General features: G+C 41.4%; 2 pseudogenes; both read left to right on the top strand.

The window, feature by feature from the left end:
- The first annotated feature begins 287 nt into the window (after positions 1–287).
- LOC121825498 (phospholipase A2-like) lies at positions 288–3,322 on the top strand (annotated as a pseudogene).
- A 2,336-nt stretch (positions 3,323–5,658) lies between these two features.
- LOC102924111 (phospholipase A2-like) lies at positions 5,659–19,174 on the top strand (annotated as a pseudogene).
- The last annotated feature ends 679 nt before the right edge of the window (positions 19,175–19,853 follow it).

Raw genomic sequence — 19,853 nt, 5'->3', positions numbered from 1 at the left:
CCTGCTCAGGCTTCGTGACTTGAGTTTGGTCTCCAAGACCTACATAGTGGAGGAATAAAACCACCTCTCTAAAACTGTCCATTGACTTCCTCTTGTGTAGCATGACTTATGAATGCTCCCAAGTGCATGCTTGTGAACCTGTGTGCAGGCAAGTACACACACACACACACACACACACACACACACACACACACACACACCCCTCTATACACTGCTCTCCTGATGCATCAGATGGTAGGAGGCAGGAGGAAGCTAGCAGGCAGGCATCAGACCCCTGGTAAAACCAAATGGAATTGATGGAGTTGCTGTGCATTCTTGCAGCAGGTGCCACTGCACACAGCATCAGCCCCCGGGTTGTGTGTCAGTTCGACAATGTGATCAAGTGCACCATGCATGGAAATGATTTCTTGTCGGAGTACAACAACTATGGCTGCTTTTGTGGCTTTGGTTGGGGGTTCAGATGCCACGGTGAATGAGTTAGACAGTGAGTGATCCATGTGGGAGATTGGAGTTTTGGAGTTAGGTGGGGACAAGACACAAGCAGAGCATTTCATGAGGCATGAACAGGAGACATGCATGTTCACCAAACATCATATATTTTGTTTTGTTTCTTTCTTTATTTGTGTTTGTTTGTTTGTTTCCAGATAGGGGTTCTCTGTGTAGCCCTAGTTTTCCTGGAATTCCTTCTGGAGACCATGGTGGACTTGAACTCAGAGATCCATCTGCCTCTTCATACCAAATACTGGGATTAATGGTGGGCACCACAACACTCCAGAGAACTTACTTTCAATAAATATATGCTTAATAGATATCACAGATTCTCAAGCCTCAGGACGACTTCTTCTGGAACATTGTGGTTAAGTCATGCTGACACATTTGAGAAAGGCTGCAAGTGAGAACTGACCTCCTGTAGGTCCATAGTCCTCCCTCAGCTGTTCCTTCTTCTCTCCAGGTGCTGCAGGACTCACGACCACTGCTACACTCAGGCAAAGAAGCTGTAAAGCTGCAAATTCCTCATAGACAACCCCTACACCAGCTCCTACACATACTCATTCTTTGGGAATGAGGTCAACTGCAGAGGTAGGTTTACCACCCAGGACCTCTGGATTCTGACTGGCCCTGGGTGGATTTGGAAAGGACAGGGAAGTAACAAGGACATTTATCATTTATCAGTCATTTCTTGGTCTCATTTGACCTCACAACAGTCTTATCAGGTAGATACTAAAATATAGATGAGGTCACTGATGAGGCAGATGAGGAAGGCAGGGTCACTTGCCCAAGGTCACCCAGCTTAGAAGTGATAGCATTTGGTTGTGGAACACAGATCTACACCATTCCAAAGCCTCTTTTAAAAAACATTTTAAGATTTTATGTATTTCTGGGGAGGCATACCTCTGCTACAACACAGGTGTGTAGGTCTGAGGACAACGTGTCTGTTTTCCTCTTCGACCAATTGAGTCCTGGGGATGGACTTGGGTTCAGACCTGGCAGCAAGTGCCTTTCTTCCCTGAGCCATCTTGCCTGTCCAAAGCCTCTCCTATTAGCTGCTGTGTTATACTGATTCCATATTGACTAAACAATTGAGAGCTGAATCATTGACTATAAGCCAGATACTGGAGTAAACACCTATGCAGGGCAAGATTTATCATTCCCATTTTACAGGTGAGAATTCAGAAGGCTGGAAATACAGCCCATTCGCTAGAGTGCTTGCCTAGTATTCACAGAGCCCTGGGTTCTACCTCCAGAACCCCTGAATTGAGTGTGATAATGCATACCTGTAATACGACCACTTGGGTGGTAGAGGCAGGAGGACTGTCTTAAATCATATAATTTTTATCTTGAGACAGGGTTTCTCTAAATATTTTTGGTACCTGTCCTGGATCTTGCTCTGTAGACCAGGCTGGGCTTGAACTCACAGAGATCCACCTGGCTCTGCTTCCCGAGTTCTGGGATTAAAGGTGTGCACCACCACTACCTGGCCTTAAATCATATAGTTTTATATGTGATATTTTATATTTGTAGTTTTCTGGGTTTTAAATTAAATATATGTTTATTTCTTTATATGTATAGGAATGAGTTGTCATCTCCTGTCTTCTTTAGTTAACTCTCTCCCGTGTCTTTAGAGGCTGGGTGCTGTGGAACAATCCTTGTACACTAAATATGTATTGCTCTCATGATTAACAAAGAGCTGATTGGCCAATAGCTAAGCAGGATTTTCAGGCAGAGAGAATGCTGGGAAGAAGGAGTTGGAAGAGACTAGAGAGATGTAGAGAGAAGCAAGATGAATGTGCTGTGTTGAAAGAAGGTAACATTACATGGCAGAGGGTAGATTAGTAATATGGGTTAGTTTAAAATATAAGAGTAAGCCAGTAACAAGCCTGAGATATTGATGGAGCATGTATAATTAATAAGGACTCTTTGTGTAGCTATTTGGGGAGCCAGTGGTTATGATGAAAAACTCCACCTACAGCTGGGTTTCTCAATAAACAGGACGCTCACCTTTAGCTAGCCTGACTGACCAACAAAATTTGGGCATTTGTGCTCCCCACATCCCCAGTAGAGTTACAGATGCTCCAACCATGTCTTGATTTTTATTTTATTTATTTAATTAATTTTTTTTTTCGAGACAGGGTTTCTCTCTCTAGTTTTGGTGCCTATCCTGGATCTCATTCTGTACACCAGGCTGGTCTTGAACTCACAGAGATCCGACTGGCTCTGCCTTCCAAAGGCTGGGATTAAAGGCATGTGGCACCACCACCCGGTATCTTGCTTTTTAAAAATATACTTCATTTTATTTTATGTACATTGGCTTGAGTGTTTCAGATCCCCTGCAACTGGTGTTACAGACAGTTGTGGGCTGCCTTGTGGGTGCTGAGAATTGAACCAGGTACTCTGGAAGAGCAGCCAGAGCTCTAAACTGCTGAGCTATTTTCCAGGCCCACATCTTGCTTTTTACATGGACTCTGGGAATCCTAGGTCAGGCCCTCATGATTGTATGTCAACCGCTTTATCAACTGTGCCATCTCCCCAGCCCACAACAAGTAATGTTCTTATTATAAGTGTGTTCCAGCATTTGACCAATCCAATGTATTTCCTGTGCATTGTCTCTCAACCCTGAGTCTACACAGATGGGAGGACCACCAATTTATTTTGGATACAAATCATAGGAAGCAGGGTCATGGGTTCCACTCAACTTCTTTCTTGTTTCTCTGCAGACAAAAACAACCCCTGTGAGGACTTCATCTGCAACAGTGACCACCAGGCTGCCATCTGCTTCTCCAAGACTCCATACAACAAGTAGCACAAAGGAGTTCACTGTTAGACTTGTCACCTCAGTTACTGCCTACCCCATCCCCATCTCCCTGGTTGTCTTCATTATACGCTGTACCCTCTAATAAAGAACCTATTGAAAGAACTCAGCTTTGGCGATTGTATTCTCTGTATACCAGACATAACTAGATCCTCAGAGAACATCATTTTGTCTAGTCTTGGAGGCTGAAGATTAATAGAAAAGACATTGCCATTAGGGGAGCACCTTGAGGAGTGAGTTATGAGCCTGTCCATGCTGTTCATCCCAGCACTCTGATACAGAGAAGAATAGGCATAGGCAAGCAGATCTCTTGAATTCTAGGCCAACCCAGTCTAAAAAGCAAGTTCCTGGACAGGCAGGACTATTATACAAACAAACCATGTCTTGAAAAACAACTACAACAAAAGAAAATTCAGCCTGAGATATGTAGCGAGTTAGGGCCAGACAGAAGGGAAGAGAAGGGGTAGATCAGGCAGGGATGGGGACAGGAAAGAGGCATAGGGATTTGGGGGCGGGAAGAGAAGACAGGTGTGTAGGAGGGAAGAGAAGAGAGAAAGAAGCAGTGTCACATGGGCACTAAAGGAACATCTTGTCTCCAAAAATACTGGACTCAAAGCACTTCTGCTGTGTGTGCTCATCATAAGAAGTTGGATACAGGAAACCAATCTGGACTGAGAGTAAATGTCCTGAAGGCAGGGTTACATCCTGTGACCTTCCAGTCTTCACTTTGCCTAAACACACAACACAGGATAGTTATCCTGCTAAAGTACACAGCAGCCTAACTTTTTACAACAAGAAAAACAGAAGACTTCCTCTCTCTACCTTTTCATAGCATGGGACCTAGAAGGTAAAGCCAGGTTAAACTCTGATTACTTTGGCAAAGCAGATTTAGGAATAAGATGTATCATTGGCTGGTTTAAGGCTGTGTGGTTCTCAGTCTCTCTTTTCATTTAGTGAACAGCAGCCCAGTCCTCTGCCTTTCAACCCTCAACTCCATCCTCACTTGTGTCCTAAAGCTCAGGCCTCGCCCCTCCCAAGGTTCAATCTGGTGAGCAATAGAGCCTCTTGCCCAGGCTCAGTGGCTGGTAATAGCTAGTAGCGACTGTACAGAATACTGCTGGAAGTGTAGGGGATCGTGAGTATGGAGACAACAAACTCAACTTAACACCATGTGACTTATACCCAGGGAAGAGGTGAGAATTGGGGAAAAGGGTGTGCTGGGGTGCTAAGTTAGAGGGAACATGAGAGATGACTAGACACAGAGGCCAGAGGGCATTGGGCCAGCAGCCACCATATGTTTCTGAGAATTGAAGTCCGGGCCACAGCAAGAGCAGAAAGTGCTCTTCTGTGCTGAGCCATCTCTCCAGCCCCTGCAATGGTTGATTGTCAGCTTCACACACTGGGTAGGGAGAGCCTCAGCTGAAGGATTGCCTGCATCATATTGGCCTGTGGGCACATCTGTTAGGCATTTGCTTTCTTTCTTCCTTTTTTAGTTTTATTTTTTAGTTTTTTTTGAGACAGGGTTTCTTTGTTTACCTCTGGCTGTCCTGGAATTTACTCTGTAGACCAGGCTGGCCTCCAACTGAGATATTCGCCTGCCTCTGCCCTCTGAGTGCTGACATTAAAGGCATTAAAGTGTGCACCACCACCACCATCTGCTGCATTCCCAATTTTCAAATGGCGTTTGTGGGCTAGTAAGATGCAGCATATGATGCAAGCCTCTAGACCTGAGTTTGATTCCTGGAACCCATTTAAAGGAAGAAGGAGAGACCTGACTCCACAGAGTTGTCCTCTGACTTCCACATGTACATACAAGTGCTCTCTCTCTGTTTCTGTCTCTCACACTCACACAGACACATTAATTAATTATTTAATTAAAGTTCTAATTTGAAACTGGAATCTACCTCAAAGGCTGTCTCAGGTTCTTGAGACAAACTTAACAGATTTCTTATACAGTTAACATGGAGGATTGCTGGGTCTAGCTACTTGTCCTGGGGACCACACATCATTATCAGCATCTCTCAGATCCAACCACAGCAGCAATATCTATATCATCTAAGACATCAAAGCATATACGGGGGAGGGACTTGGTACTTTGCCAGTCACTGACTTGAGCTGGTTGGGGTGTTGAGCTAGCCCTTTCTCTTTGTCTCTGTGACAGCACTGATTCAGGCTCTGTCACCATCTACAGCAGCTCTGCAGGTCAGGACTGTGTATGAGGGTGCACATATTCTACTTCTGTGCTACACATACAGTAGCCCCAGGGCCCGTGTGCTGGCTGGACACTGTCAGAGCACAGTTACAGGACTCTAAAGAGAGAAGACACTTGAGTCCTCCCCTCACTGAGGATGAAACTCCTTCTGCTGGTCACTCTGCTCACAAGTAGGACCCTTGTCCCCTCTGGGTGCCCCCCATCTCTCTTTTCCTCAATGTAAACCTTGCTGGTCATGCCTCAAGTTCTGGTTTGAGGTTCCTGTTGGGGTCTAATAGCCTGTGGGTTGGAGTTCCATGCTCACCCCATGTTCACAACAGCTGGCACCTTTACCCTCTAAGTCAGACGATCCCTTAGAAAAGTCCACTACATTCACTGACCTATGCAAAGAAAGCCCCTTCTGCCTCTGCCATAAGCCCTGGAATGTATTTCCCTGGAACTTAGGTGCCCTTAAATTGGATTTTCTTGTAATTAAAATTTTTTTATCTTACTTTATGTGTTTGAGTGTTTTGCCTGCATGTGTGTCTGTAAACTGTTTGAGCAGTGTCTACAGAGGTAAGAGGAGGGATCTGATCCTCCAGAACTAGGGTCATACACAGTAGTGAGCTGCCATGTGGGTGCTGGAACCGAGCCTGGGTCCTATGCAAGTGCAGCAAGTGCTCCTGACTGCAGAGCCATCTCTCCAGCCCTGATGATAACTTTATTTCCCTGATGTTATGATGTGGCTCAGGATGTCCTCCAACTCAACATTATGTCCAGATTAAAAGCTTTCTGCCTCACCTTCCAAGTGTTAGGATTGCATACATGCCACACTTGCTTCTGCAACTTATTTTTTCTAAACATGGCTCTCATCTGTCCTGGAACTCACTCTATAGATTAGGTTAGCTTTGATCTCAGATTCCACCTGCCTCTATCTCCAGAGTGCTGGGATTAAAGTCCTATGACACTGTCCCCAGGTAACCTTGAACTTCTTATCCACCTGCCTCAGCCTCTCGAGAGCTGGGATTACAAAGTGTGTCTTTCACTGTACCTGGCTCCTCCTTTATTTTAATGGTGATCAAGTATCCCAATGTATTCTGAATCCTGGTCATTTACCTACTCCTCAGCTGATGAACACTTTGTTGTGTCAAATGCTGACTTTACAATGATGATCTGACCATTATCCTTGTCTATGAGCTGTGCATGGCCATACAACAGATTCCTTCTAATTCTTCCAGTATAAACAGTGAGCATGTGTTGGCTGCCTCTCTGGCTCAAGGTCTGAGCTAGAACTGTGATGAATCCCACTGCTGGCTAAGGCTAGGGTTTCACCTAGGCTTGAGTAGGGATGGGGCAGCTTTCAAACTCAAGAGATGGTTTGGTCGTTGGGTTATTGATCTAAGAGGTCAGTTTGTCCCTGGTTGCTGAGTGGAGAGTGTTCTCAGCTCCTCAACACAGGGACCACAGGGCAGGTCACAGTGTGGTGTCTGTCTGTCCTGACAGTGAGAAATGAGGAGGCAAGCAAGGCAAAAGGCAATGTCTATAGTACTTAGTCCTGAGGAGTCAGCCCCGCCTGGTACAGTGGAGTACATTTATAATCCTAACACTGGGGAGGCTGAGGCCAGAAAGTTGCCACAGAGTTGGTGGCTAGACTGGGTTACCAAGCAACTCTGTCTCAAACAAGTAGACACTTTCCTCTTAGGCCTGGTGACCTGAGTTTGGTCTCCAAGACCTACATAGTAGAGGGAGAAAACCCAACTCCCCAAATCTGTGCTCTGACCTCCTCATGTGTAGCATGACATTTATGAGTGCTCCCAAGTGCTTGCTTTCACCTGTGTTGGGGCAAGCACACACACACACACACACACACACACACACACACACACACACACACACACACAAAAAAAAAAAAAAACAAACAAACAAACAAAAAAAAACAAAAACACCTCTATTCACTGTTCTCCCCGGTAGGAGTCAAGGAGGAAGTTAGAAGGCATGCATCAGATCCTTGATAAAGTCAACTGGGACTGATTGAGTGTGCTGTGTATTCTTGCAGCAGGAACTACTGCACAGAGCATCAGCTCTCAGGCTGTTTGGCAGTTCAGCAATATGCTCCAGTGCACCCTTCCTTTGATTAATCCCTTTCCAGAGTACAACTACTATGGCTGCTATTGTGGATTCTTGAAATTCTTCAACCCAGTGGAAGACTTAGACAGGTGAGTGATCCACTTGGTGGGACACTGGAGTGTCTGTATTGGGGACCAGACACAAGCAGAGCATCTCATGAGGGATGAATAGGAGACATGCATATTCACCAATCATTGTATGTGTTGTGTTGTTTATTATTATTTATTTTTCTTTCTTTGTTTATTTTTCCCATAAAGAGGTTCTCTATGTAGCCCTAGTTGTCCTTGAACTCTCTCTAGAGACCATGTTGGCCTTGAACTCAGAGATCCGTCTGCCTCTGCCTCCTGAGTGCTGGGATTAAAGGTGGGCATCACCATCCTTAGCATGTATTTTCCCCTCTTGTCATGCAAAGAAATCAGTTCAAGAGGACGCTGTATCTAGTGGTCCCCCAAGCAGAATGTGTGAGGTGTTAATAGTGGGTAATGCTGCCCTCAGTCACTAGTCTAGGGCATGGCCAACCATCTCAGCTCCCATCAGAGTGTCAGCCTTGGCTTAACAAAGTCACCAAAAGTTCAGAAAGTGTAATTTCACTGAACTCCTACAACTTTCTTCAAAATCACCGTTTTTGATACAGGATCCCACTTATATATTCTGGCTGATCTCAAACTCAGAGATCCATCTGCCTCTGCCTCCCAAGTACTAGAATTAATTGTAGACACCATCACACTCCACAGAAGTTGCTTTCAATAAATATATGCTTAATAGAAATCATAGATTTCAAGTCATAGGACAATTTGTTCTGGAACATCATGTTAAATCATCCTCACCTGTTTCAGAAAGACTGGAGGGGAGAATTGACCACCTGCAGGTCCATTCTCCTTTCTTAGTTGTTCCTTCCTCTCTCCAGGTGCTGCCAGATTCATGACAACTGCCTTGCTTAGGTCGATAACCTGGAAAACTGTGCAGTCCTCATAAGGAACCCCTACACCAGCTCCTACTTATACATATGTTCTGGGAGTGAGATCACCTGGAGTGGTAGGTTTACCCTATGGGAACCTCTGAATTCTGCTTACTCCTGGGCGTCTTTGCAAGGGGCAGAAGTAACAAGGACAGTGACCACTTAGCAGTCATTTACTTGGTCCCATTTGACATTACAACAGCCTTATCAGGTAGATACTAAAATATGGATGAGGTCTGATGCGGTAATCTAATTAATATTTTTTAATAAAAAAACAGGATTCACATATTAGTGTAAGAACCAGAAGATCAGTGAACGGAACAGCTGCCAGTTGCTTCCTACCTCTTCCGCTCCTCCTTCCAAAATGATGAAATTCTCTCTCAGCCATGCCTTGACACTTCCTGTTTCTATTCTGTCTAGAGTCCTCCAAACTTCTCTGGTTAGCTAGTGGCTAGCTCCGCCCTCTGACTCCAAGCAAGTTTTATTTGTTAGAACACAATCAAAATATCACATGACATTTCCTTGTTTTTGTCTAAGCAAAAAGGAAGGGTTTTTTTAACTAACATATTAAAACCATATACAATAAGTACAGTAACTATATACAAATATATACAGGCAATAATTACATTAACAATGTCTAGTCCATTTGCATTTGCCAAATTGAGAAAAAAATACTCCATTATCTATCTTTTGTTGGTAAGTTCAAAGTGCTTTACCTAATTTATTTTGTACCCTAACTTGCATTACCAACCCAAAACTATCTTTTTATATCTCTCAAACTTACACACTTTACATCTCTTTTGTGAGGTGAATTTGTTAGTAAGGAAAACTATAACTATAACTGTCCAGTCTTCCACTCCTTCAGAGACCTGAGAAGAAAATATTACCTGAGTAAACAGGAAGTGCAGAGCAAACAACTAAGTGCTGGAAGTGCAGAGTAAAAAACTAAGAAATGACAGAAACAGTCCCCCGAGGTTCCTCTGTAACCTTGGGACGTCCTTCTTCATCCTACGGGTCTAGAACATCTGACAGACTTTTCTGTGAAACAGGACTTTTAAAGGGCTGTCCTACCTTGTCTTTGCAAAGGTTGGCAGTCACTTTCTTTTGTGTCCTGCTTGTTCAATTTGGACAGCATACTGTCAGCTGTTGAGGCAAAGGCAGCTTTGGGCCTAGTGGCTAAGCTTTGCCATGAAGAAAGTAAACAACATATGGAGTTTCTTTGATGTCCATAATCTTCTCTGAAGTAGATTGGTCCTGCTAGGAGCAGACATGTCTCATTGTCACTTAAAAAAATTATGTTATTGAAACATCTTAAATGCCATATTTAGTATCTCTGAAGTGTTTGAAGACCACCTGTCTATCTAAAATATATCTCTGTTTGACTTCAAAACATACTTAACATGACTGCAAGTTTGATTGTAATAGAGGGCTAATTATTAACCTGTATTTTTTTATTATCCTAAATAATTTGTAATAATGGTGTTCAAGGACTAGATATTTACATTACATTGTTAAATGAACTGTATAGGTACAATACCTTGAACAAGAATAGTAAGGTTTGTACAATATATTATAACAAAAATAACCTTAAATTTGCATCAATATTAAAAAATCCACATCAATGTCAAATATTTAGGGCTAGTAGTTTCTTTTTTGGTTTAAAAGTAGACTCAATAATTTACATTTTTATCCTATCATTTATATATCCCCCTTTTTCTTTTCAGAACATGATCTCTGAACCTGATCTCCTTTGTTAACCTTTTTCCTGACCATCACCATTAACAACTTGTAACCAAACCCCCTAAATAATGACAGATATCCATAACCCACTGGATGACCTAAAACTACCCATCCCACCTATGGGAATGTGGGTGTCATGTTCTTAAAATTGCTTCCTATTTTTTTTGGGGGGTAATGGCATCTTTAGGTGACCCTGTCTGGAAAGACAAAAATAAAACCCTGCCCCCAACCCTACCTTTGGGGAGTTTCCCTTTTGGCAAGTTATATCAGATCAAATGAAAAGCATTTTTAGTCTTATAAGTTAGTTTAGATTGAATGGTCATGCTGTTTGATGAACTATCACCTCTTCTAAACAAGAAGTCTCTCTTGGCTGGCCGGTGGTAGTGCACGCCTTTAATCCCAGCACTTGGGAGGCAGAGGCAGGCAGATCTCTGTGAGTTTGAGACCAGCCTGGGCTACAGAGTGAGTTCCAGGACAGCATCCAAAGCTACACAGAGAAACCCTGTCTCAGAAAAAAAAAATAAGTCTCTCTTGTTCAAATGTAATCTTTATCAATTTTGATGGTATCCTTATTTTTGTTCTCCTGAGAAAACAAAAGTAAAACCTCTTCCCCAATATAACACATATTCTGGTTTCATTTTGGGGTTAGTACCTCTTTAAAGTATATAGGATGGTTTAATTCAGCAGTTTTTTTCTATTATCCAATGTCTGTCCACAGCTGTCTATTCATTCTCATTAACATTTAGAAAACTTACGTTAATAAAACACTTTGCAATCTATTTATGCAGGTCTTTATTACTGCTTTCTTTTTATTAAGCATATCTTTTAGAGTTCAATTAGATTCTTCTATAACTGCTTGCCATGTAGGATTGTGTGGTATACCTGTAATACGTTTTATTTTGTAATATGCAAAAAACTGTTTATTTTTTCTAGAGACATATGCTGGAGCATTGTCAGTCTTAATTTGTACAGATATTCCCATGATTGTCATCATAACCTCTAACAAATGTGTGATTACACAATCAGCCTTTTCAAACTCATAGGATTTTCCTTTTGAAATCCTGAATATGTATGTATGGTATGGAGTACATCTTTTAATTTCCAAAACACTCCAAAATGAAATACACCTATCTGCCAAATTTCATTTACCCTTTTGGTTAGTTTGCAGATAGTAGAGTTTGGTAATAAAAAAAAAATAGCAGGACATTTCATTATAATGTCCATGACGTGTTGCCAAGTGATGGAAAAAAAAACTGTTTCAAGCCCTTGCTCTTGACATTGTGTTTCTTATGAAATTCTGAGGCCTCTAGCACATTTCCTACCAATAGTTGATCAGTTTCATCATTATCTTGTGCTAGGGGACCTGGTGGACCAGTGTGGGATATGATATATATTGTATATAAGGGATGATTTTTAATTCTGGTTATCTTGTAACTGAATAAACAACAAAATCAATTATGAATCATCTGGAATAAATTTAGCAATTTAATATGTAAAACAACTCTTTCTTTTTTATTGTAATTATTTATTCTTTTTTTATTGTTAGATTTTTTTCTTTTATTTATTCTATTTTACAATACTATTCAGTTCTACATAACTTTTGGCTAAGATCAAGTGTAAAAAAACAACTCTTTCTTAATATTGAGAGTCAATAACTATATTAAGATGTTCTGGAAATCTATTAATACCTGCTTTGTTTGGACCAATATGGAACATAAGGGCTACAGATATTGGTGTTCCCTGTACAATGTGAGGAAAGATCCAGTTAGCTGTCATTATAAACTGAATTCTCTTACTTTTGGAATGTTTATTGCTAGTCTCTCCCAAAAAACTACTGTAAGCTCTTTGCCAATGTTCATTTTCTGTCCATGAAGAGGAAATTTCCACAATAATAAAAGGTACTACAATTTCTGCTGGGTCTATTCCTGCCAATTGACAAAGCCTCAATTTTCCTTTTAGATTCAACTCAGAAACCTTTTCTACATAGGTCTTTAATGTTTTACTCTGTTTGTGTGGTAAAAAATACCCATTATAAGATATTATTTTCTCCCTGTATTTACCTTCCTATTGGAGAATGCAGGGAAGATTGAATAACCAGAGTACAATTAAGCTCTGGATCCAAACAATCCACATGTGCATCCTGTAATTTGTTTTCTGCCAAAGATAATTCTCTCTGCCTCAGCTTATTATTTTCTTGGATGCTGGGAGCTATCCCTGGTGGTGGATAGGTCCGCAGAGGGTGTAAGAAATGAGCCAAGCCATGGTGGTCAGGAGAATCTTGCAGCCTGACTGACTAATAGCCAGAGTGTTTCTTTATTTATACAGAATTTAGTTAGCAGGAATACATTCTTGATGTTCCAAAACATAGATCATATTATTTTTGTTTTGCGACATGTGTTTCACTTCCTTTTGCTCATCTTTTAGTCATCATTAATAAACTATGACTGAACAGAGTTATCATTTCCAATCATTTTCCCTCAAGTTTTGACATCATTAATAAACAGTTATCATTCTCACGCATAAAACCCATAACCCAATTTTTGAGAATCTAGGGGCATATGACAGCCTGTGCTCAGGCTGGTTGTTTTGGTTGCTTCAAGGACACTAGACCAAAACAAAATCTTCAACCAACCTGGGCATTTTGCCATGTCTCAGGCAGTGTATTACTAATTCTTAGTGGTCAGAGTGCTCAGGGAAAATCCTCAGGCTAAAGCTGCTGCTGTTTTTATTCAAATCCTGGCATAATGCAATGTTTATATTTTATATCTTTATAGAATTTGGCATTCTGTTGTTCCTTGACATTATAGTGGTTCTAACTTTTAAGAGAGGGAGGTCCTGACTTCTTATACTTTTATCATCTTTCCACTCCATTCTTTGCTCATCAGTATGTCTCCATGTGGGGCAGAGTTGTATGCCACATAATTGTCTGAGTGTACAGTGGGAAGAGGCTTGTAATCTGAGCTGTGACCAACTCCTCTAGCCCACCAGATCTTGTTGACCTTTATAATTTTACTTTGTTTTGAATATATTGTTCCAGTGTAAGTACAGAGACAGATGTTTCAAGAATGTCTCATAGCCACATGAAGAGACCTCTGGCTTCTTTATGTGTCACAACCTCCAAGGCAAAAGGAAGGCCTTTAAGTAGATAAGGATATCTCCCTCAAAGTGGTGGTGGTGGTGGTGGTGGTGGTGGTGGTGGTAGGAATAGTATGTTCAGGACTTTCCTGGGTAAGCTTAGAAGCAGCATTCCTAGGAGAAGGCATAAATGATTCATAAGGTATTTCCATCAATATAATATCCCCAAATTGTACAAATATTAAAAGTGCCCCAAGTATGTAACAGGTGGAGATGAAAACCAAAGGTGGCATGGCAGCCATCATGTGGCTCAGCTCTGCTGGATCGTTGTCAAGCAGCTGTGTTGCCTTTATGACTTCTGCCATTCTTTCAGATGTGGCTGTGCCACTTGGACTATTTAAGTCTTTGTCACCTTGTCAGGTTTGAAATAAATTAGTTAATTCTTGGGTTGTTAATCCGATTATTGCTGTAGCCAGGTAATGTCACCATGCTAAGACTAAGAGTCTGCAATTGATCTCTACTGATTAGTACCTTTTGGGGTTGAATTTTTTTGTAAACCTGTTTTATATCCTAGGTAATTAATAGTTGCCCTCTTTATATTTTTGGGAGCAATTTGTAATCCCCAACAAGGTAAAATTTTCTTTAGTTCTTCAAACATTTTCTCTAAGGTATCTATTTTGAATCACCTAGTAAGATATCATCCATATAATGGTGAATTCTAGATGGAGGAAACTGATTATGAAATATTTCCAATGACAGTCATCAAAAATATTGGTACAGGTTAGGTCATTTTAGCATCCCTTTTGGGAGAATTTTCCACTGATATCTTTTAATGGGATGGAAATTATTATAAGTAGGCAATATGAAGGCAAATTTTTCTCTATCCTGCTCTTGTAAAGGCATAGTGAAGAAACAGTCTTTTAAATCAATCACTATAATAGACCATCCTCGAGGTAACAGAGAAGGCAAAGGAATTCCAGGCTGTAGAGACCTTATCAGCTGAATTACTTAATTTTTGGCTCTCAAATCTATTAGAATCCTCCATTTTTCAGATTTCTTCTTAATGACAAATATAGGAGAATTTCAAGGATTAGTTGATTCTTCAATATGTTGACTATGTAACTACACCTGTACCCATTGTTCTAAGGCCTGTAATACTTATGATGTCAAAGGCCATTGGTTCACCCAGATAGGTCTGTCTGTTAACTATTTTAAAGGTAGGGCTGTTGGTAACTTTGAAAGATCAGGATTTTTTTTGTGCCCTGTTTATGAACAACCTGAATGGTCAGTGACTGATCTTCACAATACTTTTTAATATTTGTCCCAGAAACATTTGTTAGTTTATGATTTGTTCCTGAGATTGGAGGAATATTAATCTGGGCATTTCATTGCTGTAACAAATTACATCCCCATAAATCTTTTCCTATGTTAGCCAATTATGGCTCTAATTTTCCTCTCTGTCCTTCTGGCATATCTTGACTTTATTTTACCTGAGATAAAGTTCCAATCCCAAAAAGCTGAACATTTACCTCCTGAAGAGGCCAATTTGGATGCCAAGATTTTGGTGTCATTATTGTTATATCTGCCCCTGGTGTCTACAAGACCCTCAATTACAATGTCATTTATTCATATTTTTTAACTTTGGTCTTGATCATGTAAAGAAGTTTGCCAAAATATTTGCTTTATGGTTTTACCTGGAGTTTTTGTTCTATCTTCTAAAGTTATTATTTAATCCAGAGCAGTATGGTTTTTTTGTTTTTTTTTTTCAATAGTCATTATGAATTTAATTTGCTCTAGGAAGAGTTTCCACAAATTGATAGGGAATGCCTAAACCAAATTTGACATGAGGGCCCACAAGCATCCCCCGTCCAAGATTTTTCCAATGGCCTTGTTGATTTGCATTTATTGTTCCAGGTTCTGTCTTTGCTTTATCTTCTCCACAAAGCAGAGACTTTCTGTTTGGATTATTCCTAAAAAAATAATTGTTTCTAGGAATTCCCTATCTACAATCCTTTTTAGGTGAACTTGTTTAGCACAATTAAAGCATCTGACATTTTGATTATTCTTCAAGCCTCTAGAAATCATCTCTCCTATCAAGCATCAACATGATTATAAGATTCAATATTGATTGTATCTTTTATCCATTCCTGTGTGGGTGCTGGTCTTGCCTTTAAAGGCCTAATTACTCTTTTACATTGAGAATTAGCATTTTCACATGCAATGATTTAATTATTATTTATCTAGCTTATGGATTTGGTATCATTCTATTTGCAGATGAAGTCAAAACTCGTGAAAAATTAGTGAACTTTTCTTTTGGGCCCTGTATACCTTTAGTAGTAAATGACACAGTTTTCTTTCCAAGTTCTTCAACTCTGTCACAAGCATTCAAAGCTGCTTCATGCCATAGAGCCAAGATATGGTCATCATATATAGACTGTCTTTATACATCAGCATAATCACCCTCTCCAAGCAGCTAGTCTTGGGACATTTCTACACCCCAATCCCTACTTCATTATTCAATAGCCTCAACCTCATCTTCCCACCAGGTCCTTCACTGTAATTGAGGACCAGGTTCCAATACTTTTAGAACCAAATCTTTCCATTTTTGTGGGATAATACTGTTACTAGTTGACCATGAATTTAACATCTGACTCATAAAAGGAGAATGCTACCATATGAGACTATCTCTTCCTTAAATCTTTTCAAATCTAACATTTCCACAGGAATCCAGTCAGCTCTTACACAGCCTTGGGGATTCCTGTCATTTGATAGTTCTTCCTGTTTGGTGACTGGATAAATTAAGGTTGAGTTTTTTGATAACTTTGGGCTGTTTCTTTCTAATTTCATAATGTGATGGTAATATTGGTTTTCTCTTAAATTCCTCTGTCTTTGTCTGAATATTTCTATGATCTGTTTAAATGAGTTTTTCCTAAGTCTTCTAACTTATTACTCAAAATTGCATTTTTTTTCTTTAGTAAGTAGTTGTAAGGCTTGCATATTATCAGTCAATTTCTGATATTTGGCCTTGATATCAACTAACTTTTTTAGGGATAAACCAAGAATTACTAAGCTGATAATGCTTATATTTAACATTATGTAAATCACAGTTAAGTTAATTACCCCTCATTTAATTGTTCCATTTTATTTGTTTATTTATTATTCATTTTTTATTAAGAAATTTTCGACTCACTCCACATACCACCCACAGATCCTCCCTCCTCCCATCGCCAGCCCTCTCTCCCAAGCCACCCCACATCCCCACAACCCTCAAATCAAGGTCTCCCATTGGGAATCAGCAGAGCCCAGCACACTGAACCTAGGCAGGTCCAAGCCCCTTCCCACTGCACCAAGGCTGTGCAAGGCATCATACCACAGGCACCAGATTCCCAGAGGCCTGCCCATGCACCAGGAACAGATCCTGATCCCCCTGCCTGGGTGCTCCCCAAACCCTTTGAGCCAAACAACTGTCTTCCATATCCAGAGGGCCAAGTCCAGTCCCATGGGGGCTCCACAGCAACCAGTCCATAGTTCATGGGCTTCCATTTTTAAAACATCCATTGTGGAATCATACAGAGACCTAACTCCCTCCATCATAATAGTGTTTCCTAATTTATATCCTGGGAAAAAACTCTCTTTCTCTTTCTTAACTAATTCCCCCCTTTAAAAAGTCCCAGTTGTCTCCCCAAATCTGCTGATGTTGACACTGGAGTGTGAGGCTAAGATTGCCGTGTAGCACATCTGGGCAGAGAACACAGGTGGTGCACAGCCTGGCTGAGAACAGCTGTCCCTGATCACATGTCAACATCCCGAGGACAGGGTCCAGGGGAAGTCCACAACCCACAGGAAAAAGTGACCGAAGAGCCAGCATTCTGAAAGGCAGATACAAGGGAATGCACAAAAGCAGCACATGTGATTGGCAGGAAGTGAAAACAGAGATGCCTGAAGGCAGAGCTGGCCAGTGGTGAGGGACGAACTCCAGTGGTTTTTGGAGCCCAAGTGCCTGTCGAGTTTGGGGCTTGTGGAGATTCCTGTAGAAAAGCTGCAACAGGAAAATCCCAGATCCACTCAGAGGGCTTGGGGAAGAAAAGGAAAAGTCAGCTGGCCACATGGTGACTCCTGCAGGTGCAACTCCCATGAACAGCTCTTACAGATGCCCATGGCTGCAAAGCCTTGGGCAAGTGGCTGTTTCCTGAATTCAATTGTGAATGTTCAAATTCCCAAATTTGAACACCAGATGATTTTTTAATCTAATTAATCTTTATCAGTCAAAAACAAGGAGTCAAATATTGGTGCAAGAACCTGAAAGATGAGAGAACATGGAGAAGCTGCCAGTTGCCTCCTTCCTCTCCCATTCCTTCATCTCAAAGGGCTGAATTCCTTTCTCTGTCCCACCTTACCACTTCCTGACTCCTCTCTGTCTACAGTCCTCCAAATCTATGGTCTGTAGTGGCTATCTCCACCTTCTGATTCAAAACAAGCTTTATTTGTCAGAACACATTCATAATACCATACAAGAGGTCCCTGATGGGGAAGATGAGGAAGCCTGGGCCAGATGCCCAAGGTCAACAGCTTAGAAGTAATAACATTTGATTCTGGATCAATCATCTACATTATTCAAATCCCTTTTCAAAACATTTAAAGTTTTTATATGTTTGTGGGTTAGGCATGCCTGTGCAACTTCACACCGGTGGGTCTCTGAAGGAATCTTTACTCACGTTCGAGCATGTGAGTCCTGGGGATGGAACTTAGGTCCAGACTTGGCAGCAAGTGCCTTTATTCCCTGAGCCATCTTGCCTGTCTAAAGCCTCTCCTCTTAGCTGCTGTGTTATACTGATTCCATATTGACTAAACAATTGAGAGCTGCATCATTGACCATAAGCCAGATACTGGAGTAAACACCTGTGCAGGGCAAGATTTATCATTCCCATTTACAGGTGAGGATTCAGAGGGCTGGGAATATAGATGAGTTGTTAGAGTGCTTGCCTAGCATGCACAGAGCCCTGGGTTCCACCTCCAGATTCCATGAATTGAGTGTGATGGTGCACACCTGTAATCCAGCACTTAGGAGGTAGAAGCAGGTGGCTTGTCTTAAATCATATAATTTTAGAAGCGGTAGTTGATATTTGTGGTTTTCCTGGTTTAGGATTAAGTAGCTGTGTTTATTTATTTTTATGTACAGGAATGAGTTTACATCCTGTGTCCTCTTCAGTCACTCTCCACCATATCTTTAGAGGCTGGGTCTCTCTCTCACTAAACAGGACACTCAACTTTAGCCAGCCTGACTGACTAACAAGTTTTGGGCTTACATGCTCCCTACTTCCCAATAGAGTTACAGATGTCCCAAGCACATCTTGATTTTTACATGGGCTCTGGGTTCTTAGCTCAGATCCTCATGATTGTATGGCAACCACTTTACCAACTGTGCCATCTCCCCAGCCCACAAAAATTGATGTTTTTATTATAAGTGTGTTCCTGCAATTTGGACAGCCCAGTGTCCTTTTGTGTGCTCTGTCTCTCAACCCCGAGTCTGAACTGATGTTAGATGCACCACTGTCTTTTGGTTGCAAATCATGGGGAGCAGGGTCATGGACTCCACTCAACTTCTTTCTTGTTTCTCTCCAGAGGAAAACAACCCCTGTCAGGCCTTCATTTGCAACTGTGACCGCCAGGCTGCCATCTGCTTCTTCAATACTCCATACAACAAGCATTACAAACGAGATAACTGTTAGACTTGTCACCTCAGTTACTGCCTACACCATCCCTGCCTGCTTGTTTGTCTTCACTATACATGTGCCCTCTAATAAAGCACATATAGAAAGAGCTCAACTGTGGTGATTGTAGTCTCTGTCTATGAAACATAACTAGATCCTCAGAGAACATCATTCTGTCCAGCTCTGGAAACTGAAGATTAATGGAGAAGACATTGCCATTAGGGGAGCACCTTGAGGAATGAGTGATGAGTCTGGCCACACCGTTCATCCCAGCACTCTGATACAGAGAAGAATAGGCATAGACAAGCAGATCTCTTGAGTTCAAGGCCAACCTGGACTAAAAAGCAAGTTCCAGGACAGGCAGGACTCTTACACGAACAAATCCTGTCTTGAAAAACAACTACAACAAAAGAACACTTAGCCTGAAATATGTAGGGTGTTAGGGGCAGACAGAAGGGAAAGGGGAGGGGGAGACGAGACAGGAATGGGGTCAGGGAAGAAGTGTAGGGATGGGAGGTGAGGGAAAAGAAAAGACAGGTATTTAGGAGGGAAGAGAAGAGAGAAAGATACAGAGTCACATGGGCACTAAAGGAACATCTTGTCCCCCAAAATACTCGACTCAAAGCACTTCTCTGTGTGCTCATCATAAGAAGTTGGATACAGGAAACCAATCTGGACTGAGAGTAAATGTCCTGAAGGCAGGGTTACATCCTGGTGACCTTCCAGTCTTCACTGTGCCTA

Source organism: Peromyscus maniculatus, chromosome 23 (genome assembly GCF_049852395.1).
Source record: "Peromyscus maniculatus bairdii isolate BWxNUB_F1_BW_parent chromosome 23, HU_Pman_BW_mat_3.1, whole genome shotgun sequence".
Lineage (NCBI taxonomy): Eukaryota > Metazoa > Chordata > Mammalia > Rodentia > Cricetidae > Peromyscus > Peromyscus maniculatus.
The sequence above is the reverse complement of the archived record's forward strand: the minus strand, read 5'-3'. Positions and strand labels throughout refer to the sequence as shown.